The sequence below is a fragment of the Chelon labrosus genome, assembly GCF_963514085.1.
Source record: "Chelon labrosus genome assembly, chromosome: 1".
NCBI classification, from domain to species: Eukaryota; Metazoa; Chordata; class Actinopteri; order Mugiliformes; family Mugilidae; genus Chelon; species Chelon labrosus.
In genome coordinates, this window is record NC_140337.1 from 5957822 (window position 1) to 5968529 (window position 10708).

Below are 10708 nucleotides of genomic sequence, written 5' to 3' on the forward strand. Positions count from 1 at the left end.
CAGTTATGAAAGAGCTCATTTACATAGAGCAGTGGAAAACAAGGGTGATTGTAAAATGTTAGGAATGAGGAAGGTTGAAAAATACAAAGTTACAGTCTCTGTTGTATATAATGAGGTGTAATACATTATTGTGCAACTACTGTTTAGATAATTATAAATTAAAACTTTTTGGATGAAACAAAGTCCCTTAGAACGTACGTATGGTAAAAGGAAACAGCAACATCATGGAATAATAAAACTAAATTAAAACTGAGCTTTTACATAACAAAGGTTTAATAAACATCCTGTTACATTACGACTGGCAAATACAAAAGTGAATCTGAGTTAAAAAATGAGACACTGCAGAAGAGGCATGGACAGAAATAGTTCAAGTACCCACAGTAGCAGTCAAAAGTAAGTGACTACCTCATGAAGCCCATTGAGAGAATGTCAAGAATTAGAAAAGCTGCCATCAAAGCAAAAGAAGGCTACTTTGAAGAATCTTATATGGAGTATGAAGTATTCATCTACAATGTAGAAAATAATAGAAATAAAGAAAAAAAACTTTGAATGAGAAGGTGTGTCCAAACCTTTGACTGCTACAGTATATTATTGAGACACCAACGTAACACCAAAGATGATATTTGTAACGACATAACAGAGTTTTAACTTACATCTGTTGATTGATTTTTACCCTTCTGTAGGAGATGGAGTGTTAATGTATCAGTAGAAATTATATCAGCGTGATTGATGACTGCAAGTGAATCAGTTGGTGGTGTGGAAAATATGAATATATGAGGACTTTTGGAGTCCAAATTTCGGTCCGCTGAAAACCAGGGTTGGGCAATGGCCATTGTGGTGACCAAACCAACGACGAAGACCACAGCCATAATCGTCAGACGACGTCCCCTCTCAGCACTCCGAAAGTTATGTCGTTGTGCTTCCTTCGGCGGCATGGCTCGGGAAAGACTTGCAGTGAGATGCATGGATCCAGGTGTCCCCCTCAGCTATCTGAACGACAGTGGGTGTTGTCAGCAGCACTTGATATGGTCCAGTCCACTGTGGTTGACGCCAGTGCTTCCTTCTCAGGTCCTTTACCACGACCCAATCTCCAGGCTGGATGTTGTGGAGTTGCACCAACGTAGGTTCCAGAAGGGCTGCTTTCACTTTAGGGAAGATAAGCTTCAAGGTATGGTTAAGTGCACAACAATAGCTTAGCATATCATCATCCAATCCAGTGAGGGTTAACCTGTTCTGAGGAAATGGGGTAAGTTGCACAAATCACACAATTTTTACAAAAGTTCTCAGCAAAAGTTGAAAATCCTGGCACAAGCCACAATCTATTTACAATACCCCCCCTTTTGGTACATGGTCAAGACCATGTGTCAACTTTGCCAAAAAAGGGAATATGGCTTTTGGCAGTACTGGGAGGCCGTTTACACCAACCCAGAGGCCAGATGGGAGTTCAATACACTTTTTCTTTTTCCATAGAGTTTTTTCTCCAGCATCAGCTCCTGTTTGAAGCAGAGAGACATCAATAAGGGAAAAAACATCATTTTGGACAGATAAAGGCATTTGTAGAGTGGGGGAGACAGGTGAAAGAGTAGCTGTTTTAGCAGCTGCGTCCGCAGCTGCATTTCCCAGTGACACTGGGTCATTAGCACCTGTGTGAGCTTTACATTTGCATACTGCTACTGACGCAGGTAGAAGTAATGCAGACAAAGGTTAATGATTAAACTTCTGTGAGCAATAGGTTTTCCTGTTGAAGTAAGAAAACCTCGATTTTTCCATAATGCATGGAAATCATGACATACATTGAATGCATATTGAGAATCAGTATGTACTGTGATATTCTTCCCAGTCCCTAGGATGAAAGCACGAGTTATTGCAAATAATTCAGCTGCCTGAGCAGACAGGTTATTTGGAAGTTTAGCACTTTCAACTATAGCATGGTTAGTACATACTGCATATGAGACACAAGGGGATCCATCTGTTGGATTTCTCATTGCAGAACCATCTACAAAGAAAACAGAGTCAGGGTTAATGAGGGGAGTGTCAAAGAGTGCATCTCTTAGTTTTGACACGGTGTCAACAACTTCCAGACAGGCGTGCAGTTCTCCATCTTGAACTGTAGGGATCAAGGATGCTGGGTTAAGGACAGTACATCGTTTTAAAGTAACATGAGCCATTGTCAGCAAAACATTTTGCCAGTGTAACAGTCTAGCTGGGGTTAGGTGGGCAGTTTTTGCCTGTAAGATAAGCGAGTGGACAGCATGTGGGACATGTACAGTAAGAGGGCACATAGCAACAATGTTAACTGTGGCCAGAACTGCTTCAGTAGCAGCTGCTACAGCCCTGAGGCCTGCAACCATACCTCTCTCTGTTGCGGAAATCTTTTTTGAAAAATATCCCACTGGTCGTTGTTTGTCACCATGTGACTGAGTTAGAACTGCTGTCATAAAACCATTACTTTCAGAAACAAAAAGATTAAAAGATTTTGTATTGTCTGGTAGCCCTAGGCAAGGGGAAGTCGATAAAGCTTGTTTTAAGTCAGTTAAAGCTTTTTCTGCGTCAGGAGTCCAAGTCAAAAAGTCAGTCATGGCCAAATGTCTACCCCCATGTATGATGTCATATAAGGGTTGGGAGATCACGAATCCTTCTTTTTCCATTAAAAGTGAAAACAAACCAGAACTGTGAGTCAGGATGAACAGGAATGCTAAAATATGCATTTGCTAAATCAATGACAGTAAACCAACATGAATTTGTTGCAACCTGTGACATCATTGTTGTAACATTTCAAAACAAACACTAACTTTGAGCAACTTATTCAGCCAGGTGGTTTGTATGACACATTCGTTCCGAGCAAAGCACCCTTATAGCATACAATCTGTATACTAGTCACTGAACGTCACAACAAAGTTAATTCTTTATACTTATTTCGTATATTTTTGTCACTCATACGCCCATTTTATTATAGTGGGGCCTCATATAGTGCTATACCGTATCATATCATTATTACAGTATCTCACATATTGTTATTATTATTGTTATTATTCTTTCTATTATATTCTTATTTTACCTGTTATCAGGTTTGGTCGACACACTATTGTAATATCTACTCATCAGTAAGTAGTATCTAGAATATCTACAGTCTCTTGAAATTTTCTTCACAACGATATATATATATAACAATCATTTCTTGTGCATGCTTCACTCGTTAAGTGCAGACAGCCTCGTGCTGTTTTGTTCGGTATTTTACTTTCGCTTTTTTTTTCTTTCTATTTTATTTTTAACAAACAAACACCCCAAAACCCCACAGGTTTTACATGGGAAATAAATGAGAAGGTGCTTAGATAGATAGATAGATAGATAGACGACTTTATTGATCCCTTTGGGAGGTTCCCGCAGGGAAATTGACATCTCCATCGCAACCAGCACTTTCAGACATACATGTAGGAGACAGTATAAAAAGCCCAGAATACCAATACACCCAGTGAAGAATAATAAAAATAGTAATACAAAAATAAATATTGACTGTACATGCATGGTTGTTGCATAAATAGAGAAATAAATATTGTGACTGTACATGACTGTACATACACTGTTATTGCACTTTACTTTACTATTGCAGATTAGTTAAAAAAGTCATTCAGGCCCTTTCCTTTTTGTCCTCCTCCCCCCAACCTTCTAAGTGAGCATTCAAAACATTCCGTAAACACACAACTTGAAATGGAATGGCGCCTCTAAACGCGGACGCTTATATCTCACACAGTCAATACCCCCACGGGATTTACATGGAATATTAGGCCTCTCTCATGCGGACCCAATGATATCTGACTTTCTACCACACAGGATTTACAAAAGTCAACCTAGGCTTTTAGAATTGAGCAAATGATTCAAAACGCCGTACTCACTATTCGATGGAGCGTCTGCTGTCTGCACCCGTGCCTGACTTCAGGTGGGATCCAGTCCTCTGTTTGTCGGAGCAGAACTTTCCCTGCTGGCAGCTCCCTTCAGTCCAAGCTTGGGTGTCAATCAGCGGAACGTCCATCCCGTCCTCGTCGCCAAATTGTAGTGGAAATTCTCCTTTGTGAGGTAGAGAGTTGCTAAGTCTCCGAAGAACTTCAGACTTCAGCGTATGAATCAGATGTCTTTAATGACACGCAGCATGGAGGGAAGGCAAAAGCGTTCTCTCTCGAACTGGTAAAATGTTTACACTTAAATACAGAACAGGGAGGAAGTTACCTTCATTTGCAACAGTCAGGAAACAGATTTCTTGACATAACAATGATGGTTTGATGTTTGGGTGTATCCTGTCTTTCCCAGGATAGTGACCCTTTGATGTAAACAGATGGGACAGCAAACGTTACTCATCTACATTTCTGTATCTTCTCATGATGGTAATGTGCCCCACCTGTGGTTCTCTGACACCTCAAGCACATGACATTCTCCCTTCCTCCTCTGCTCCTGTCATGTCTCTACGTCTCCCCGATCACAGACAGACAAACAACGTAATTTCTTACAGTGGGGGCCTGAGTGGCGCGTCCTCCTCCACCGTGGACCTAGCTTTCTGCGATCTAAACGGGTCTGCGCGACAATTGTCACAACTGCAGGAAGCGCCGTGCTGTGATACCTTTACCTCTACCTTCCCCGGTGCATTCATGTGTGGTGTTGAGTGTGATGAGGAGGGACGGGACGGTCTGGAGTGGTTTAAAAGATGGCAGGTGGACCTTTCTGCTTCATGTGCCTGCTGGACCTGCTCCTGTGCTTGTGTTAATAATACAGTTATTTCCCGTTTTGCTAATTCTATGCTCAGTCTAGCCTTTTACGTCCACAACAGGCATCTGAGTCAGCGGTGGGTGAGGGTACGGAGGGGGCGAGGCGGTATAAGTCGGGGCTGACGGGGTCGAAACTGGCATCGGGACTTCACTCAAACTCTGCTTTCTCACTCTCTTTTCTTCCTCTCCCTTCTGCCTCTGTCTGCTCTGTTGCAAACGCACCATATTAGACCCCACTACTGCTGCAGCCGCGGCCAGCACATGTAACATTGCTCTCCTATTCGATATCTCTTCCACCTCTCTCTTCCATTTCCTTCTTACTAAAATTTTCTCCGGGGGTTTTACACGTAATTCATCCCACTTTTTTTTTGCTTCTCATTCTAATTTTGCCAATACAAATATAAGCTGAACCCTTTCAGTGCCTCCAGGGACCTTTCCCTTTCGATGGAGGTCATGACAAACTCTACATGCCTCAGTTGTAAGTATTTGTAAAAATCATTGGCACATAAGTTGAACTCTTGTTTCAGTTGTTCAAATCACTTCAGAACTTGCCCTATAACCACTTGCATATATTAAGCCCTTGTTTGTCCACCTTTCAAATCCTGTGTCCAGTGTTGCTGGAATGAAATCTGGGATTTTTGCTATTTTTGTAGCCCTGCATATAGAACCTGACCAACTCATTAGTTTTCTTATTGATGCCCATATCTTCATTGTCTCCTTAATACATTTATTATTCATTTTATGTCCTGTCCTGTCATGATAGTCCATCCTTAGATTGGGCCATTTCCGCCCTCCCTTGGCAGAGGAGTGACCTATTCTGCCCTCTTATTATGCCATAAAGAAAGTGCTATTATCTAGTTTACCATTCTATGGATTAAGCCAGGAATCACAACAGGCAACAATTGGAACAGAAACAAAAGTCTTGGCAAAGTATTCATTATTATTGTTTAGACTCTTCCCATTAAATTTAGGGGTACTATCTCCCACTTCTCCATGTCCTTCTTAATTTCATTATTCAGTTTACTTCACAGAGTTAATAGACATATTTCATGGACAAACCAAATACATCATCACCAGCTATAGCAACAATTGTCTGACATGGGCTGATGTCACTTAATGGTTATCTTTGACCAAAAGTTCTTTTCAGTGCCTTAGAGCTGTGTCAAAGCATCAAATCTATTCTCACTCTGCTATCATTTGAAAAAAGTTGTGATGTTCTACTGGATTGAGATCTGGGAAATTTGGAGGTCAAGTAAACACCTAAAAAACTCATTCATGTGCTCCTCAAACCATTTCCTAAACTATTTTTGCTCTTAGGTAGGGTGCATTATCCTGCTGAAAGAGCCATCAGGGAATACCGTTTCCATCAAAGTGTCTAAATAGTCTGCTACAACATTTCAACCGTTTAGACAAGATGAAAGACAATGGGTCTAATAGAGAAACGTTATTAATCATTCATTCAATGACTTATAAGGAGCTGGTCATACATACAGTGTCCTTCCCGATACTATAACTCCTCAAGCTAAGTGATCTGATTATTACAACAAGCATGCTCGCTGTGAGATCATACAAAGACGACACCCACAAAGATTTGGTGGGGAGCCGAAGGTCAGAGGTTCGAACCCAGACTGGGACAGAATTTAGCATCAAGTCAATTTATGACTTGAAGCTTTATGTCCATTAGTGTCAGTGTTAGCTCGAAATGTGAGCCATCAAACTGTTTTATTTGATTGTGTTTTGTTTTAAAATCAGGTGCCAGGGAACCCTGGAACGCTCCGCCTCCAAGGCACACTACCTGCTACGGAGTAGTTGGTGGGGAGTAGAAGGTCAGAGGTTCGAATCCAGGCTGGGACAAAGATGGACACGCATTACAAAAGCTGAAAGGATGCTTATCATGTTATATACTGTATTCACAATGTGGGCACACACACAAAAAAAAAAAAAAAAAAAAAAAAAAAAATGAAAACGAAAGCGTTTTAATCAAAGTATAGCATCAAGTCAATTAAATTTCTGGGATATTCATCTGGTCAGTCAAGTAGCAGAGGGGGTTGTTAATCAGTTTCAGCTGCTTTGGTGTTAATGAAATTAACAACAGGTGCACCAGAGGGGCAACAATGAGAGGAGCCCCCAAACAGGAATGGTTTTAAAGGTGGAGGCCTTTTAAAAAGCTGGTCTTATATTCTGTCTCCTTACCCATCCGATGTGTTTTGAAGCTTTAAGCTTTAGTTATGTCCATCCTTAAAAAAAAAATCACTTACCTCAGTGGCTACTCCTGGCACTAACTGTACATTGAGACCAATTCCTCAAGCTATGTGATCCAATTGGTAGCAACGAGCGTGCTCGCCGCGAGAACATGAGAGCCGACAGCCAGCGTGCTTGCTGCGAGATCATACTCATAGCCAGGCAAACGACGAGGGTTTACCGACGGAAGCATCAATGTGATAGTACATTGCGACATATTGGTAAGCTACAATTAGACGAACGAAATCCGGGAGTATTTAAGGGGCCTCCTATCCAACGTCGTCTCACTTATGGTGCACACGTTTTTTTCACTGGTCATTTTCTTATGTGTTTATCTGACACACTCTGCTTGATTAACTTTCGAGACACAGTTTTCGTAAGTGGATTTTTTTTTTTAGATTTGACCAGATATTAGTTGGAAAGTTGGATCGGCTGCCCCTTGGAATTATGGGTAACTGTCAAGGCGCCTGCGCACTCAGGTGTTTTTAGAATTCTTCTGTACTGTGTATATGGACTCTGATTGGTGGGGTATGTCATGTGCTAAATCACATTTCTTTTAGCCACAGATGTCTCTGTAGCACCGTTTAGTTTCAGTGTTAGCTGGAAACGTGAGTCATGGGACGATGGGAATGATTGATAACTACCCATCATTCCCGTTAGTGAGTAGGATATTAATGGTTGTCAGCGTTATGGCAGCAAAAAGAAATGTTCCTAGTGGGGAAGAAAAACGCAAGAAGAAGAAAACGGAGGAAGAAAAACGGTCAAAGGATAAAGGTAAGATATTTATTAGTGATGTGAGGTGGATGGAGGGAGGTGTAACGCGTGTAACGTTTTTAGCAGGTGTATTTGTTATTTGTCCTGCTAGCTAGCTTAGCTAGCCTCGGATAAATGTTAGCATTTATCATCGTTATTCAAAATATTACTCAGTCATGTTGGACTGTACTCCTGATGTAAGCCACCAAGAGCAAATGTCAGTCATCATAAGGACTGTCAACAATGGACAAAGCACCAGAAATCAAGGAACATTTCATAGGATTTCTTGTGGCTTCTGAAACAACAGGTCTTGGTTTGTTTTCATTGTTTAAAATAAATGCTGGTTTGTTGTAATTTTATTCCAGGGTAAACATTTTTAAAAACAGGTATAGAGGTATAGATGTTTTTTTGTGATATCTTGCAAAAAAAATTGACTATTGGTGGCGTTTTCTTTGCAGCCAGTGCGTGGAGTTCTGGTTATCCTTGTTCGCTGACCTCAGAGACAACAGGTTGTTTGATGGTAGACTTCTGGACAAAAGACTCCTTCAGTTATGTTGCATGGGACTCATCCAGGTGAGTTCATGAATTATAATGTTTTCATATATATGTGTGCCTGTGTATATGAGAGAGAGGCAGAGAGACACAGAAAAGGATAGATAGGAGAGAGAGAGAAGGTGGGGGAGAGACAGGGAGAGGAGAGAAATGGAAAGGAGGTAAAGATGAGAGAGACGGGAGAAAAAGACTTAGAGAGAAGGTGAGAGAGAGAGAGAAGAGGGTTAATGCTATAATTTAATCCTCATTTAAGTTGACGTGTATGTACAGTCCTTCCTAAATGTATTTGTGTTTTCTTTTTAACAGGATGAGTTGGATGACACTGCACAGGTTTGGAATGCACACACCATCAGGCCCTGGAAGAACATAAACGTCCCCAGCGGTCGGCCTAATGTGTCTTGCCTGAACTTTACGGGACAAGAGACTTCCTTTCCCCAGTTGAAAATGAAGATGTTCAACTGTACAAAAGCCAATGTGTCTTTGACCAGACCATACCATGCCATCTGGATGTATATGAACTGTGCAATATCTTTATGGCCGAGTCCCATCTGAATCTAGCAACAGATCCATGTGAGGCTGTGAACTTGTATCTGCACCTAAGAGAGGCCATCAGTGTCTCTCTGTAAGTCCCAAGTATTGAGTTGTGTCCTGTAGGAGCCAGAGAGTTGAGCTGTTGGTATAGTGTATATAGTACTTTAGTATTTTTCCTTGCTATCATTGCTATCATTAACCATGCTATATGTTTATGTTCTATCATTAAAAATTATTTCAACTTTTCTTTTGAGATTTTATGAACCTGCCTGGAAGATAACTCAAGAACTACTTGGTTATTGTCACCCCTCACTTTTGTCAGCGTGTGGTGGTATGTGTTTAGAAGTGGGACACAAAAATTGTCTGTGTGATAATTAACAGGACTTTTATTACTTCTAGAACCAAGTAGTTCAAACATCAGGTGACATCTAGTTGACATAAATGCACAGTCAAGATATCTGCATGAACAACCTGTGTTGTGAAATGTCAGAGAGGGGTAGAAAACAGAACAAGCACTTGATATTTCAGTGGAAATATTTTTATTACTAATTATCCTGTATTGTTTAGTGGCTAACGTATTATGCTGCTGTCCATAAATACAGCCAAAAGATCTTCAACAACCTTAATCCTGCAAATTGATGCACGTCGTGTGCTCTCTGGATTTCCTGGGTTCTCAGGTGAGGTTGATGGGGAAAGCTGTCTGCTTGGATCTGAGGGCAAATCTTGTGTTAGAAGATTCAGTCCACTGTCCTGTGAGAAGAACAAAACATCCAGAAAACAACAAAGTGTTTAATCAGTGAAGCAGAGGTGAAAATATCCTAACTTTTAGTACGTTTGTGTGAAGGTCAAAATAAAACTGGATCCTGTTTCCAATAAACCAATGGGAGTCCATTCATGTCAGTACTCTGAAGAATGAATGAAAGCTAATGTATTAAATGACAGGAGACACTTTGACCCTAAAGTCTATGATGTGATTGCAGATTGTCATTTATAAAAGTCTTTCTAAATGAGTCTTCTACATCACCCTATCTTCTAGTTAAAACCAGAAACACTCATGATAGTCAAAAAAAATCCACATAGATTTTGGGAAATGGAAAAAAGCAGACCTCTAAAACTCCAGAAAGAGAAAAGCATCATAAAGTCACAAATCAATTCTTGATCTGCTGAACAATCCCAGGAATCAGTTCTAAGGGACTCTGTTGACTTATTGGTTTTTAAGACAAGCTGTGCATGACATAGCACTATACATTAGAAATAGAAGTTCAGGAAATATTTGAGATGGTGGAAGCAAACATGCCTGACTTAAGAGAGTAAAATGATATATATAAGTAGTAGCATAAGCAATGGGATGTGAATCAATTATTGCTGTGGCAAAATTAAGCTCTAAATAAACAAGGTGTGAACTAAGATTACAGTGAGTACAGTAAGTGTTTCACAGCACAGTAGGTCATTTCATTTGTGTGTCAATAGAATAATTCCCTTTTAGTCATTTATCTTTATCGTCCCCCAGATGTGTTTCTTACATGTAGATTCTTTAGTTGGAACTGCCCGATCTGACAACACTGGGCTGAGTTCAGGCAACACTGTAACAGGACATCATCACCAGCTATAGCAACAACTGGCTGACATGGGCTTATCACTTAAGGGTTATCTTTGACAGAAAGTTCTTTTCAGTGCCTTAGAGCTGTGTCAAAGCATCAAAACTATTCATAATCTGATATCATTTGAAAACAGTTGTATTTTAAATTACATGCAGCTCTGCTGTCACCTCAGGAGGTTCATGGTCTTTCTGTGTGGAGTTTCCATGTTTTGTCCACTCTCAGTTGACTGTTGACTCTGTGTGTTTGAGCGTTAATGGCTGTGTGTCTCTGTCT